The sequence below is a fragment of the Austrofundulus limnaeus genome, unplaced genomic scaffold (genome assembly GCF_001266775.1).
Source record: "Austrofundulus limnaeus strain Quisiro unplaced genomic scaffold, Austrofundulus_limnaeus-1.0 Scaffold636, whole genome shotgun sequence".
NCBI lineage: Eukaryota > Metazoa > Chordata > Actinopteri > Cyprinodontiformes > Rivulidae > Austrofundulus > Austrofundulus limnaeus.
The window spans coordinates 295,138-296,045 of NW_013953038.1; positions in this window are offsets into that span (position 1 = coordinate 295,138).

The window sequence follows — 908 nt, forward strand, 5'->3', positions numbered from 1 at the left end:
ACATCTGGTGAAAATTTCATGTCATTAGCACCTCTAGTAATATATTTACTGAGAAAAATGGTGATGTGTTCAATACTTATTTTACCCGCTGTATGCTACAATGTTCTTTATAAAAACAGGAGTTTCTCTWGTAAAAGTCCTGTAGATTGGTGTTTTTCAACCCTGGTCCTCAAGGCACACTGCTTTGCTATAATCTGCTACCTAAAAATATAACTTCATTAACACTAAACCGGTAAACATGTTAAAAGAAATTAGCCGAAGCTAACTCTAACAACTAACTGCTAACAGCTAAGACGACTGTCACTCAGTCTGCATCACGTCTTTGTCTCCTTCCAGCTGAAAACTGGTGGGACTGACWCAAACATGTTGATGTAGCAGTTAGCTGTTAGCAGGCTTAAGGCTCGACACACAGGGAGCGACATCGCTCGCTCTCCATTCATTTCCTATGGAACTTGTGCGATGAGGCAACAATCGCTCCCCCCTCCTCCAGCCAAGAGACCAGCGAAAATCATGCATGTGAAATTTCATGCTAGTATACGTAGACGTGCACGTGAGCTTGCCACACAACATATGAAAGTTGAAAAATGTTCAACATTTGTTGCTGTCGCATAGCRTTACAACCAAWCAGCGAGGGTTTCATTGACTGAACAATGAGTGGAGAATATGCTACACACTGCAGTTAGCTAACACTTTCAACKTWATTTTAGCTCTGTCAAACTTTATAATTTTATATGACCCTTCACTAAGTGATTAATAAAAAAGCAGCTTTATGGGAATTTGTTGGTGCCAGGGTGAAATTATCCCCTAAGTTTTTCTTCAATAGTATCTTGGCGTTTGTTTGTTTTTCAWCATCATTAGCATCACAAGATTTGTTTAGTTTACACGTAATGCACATACCCCTTTTTTGA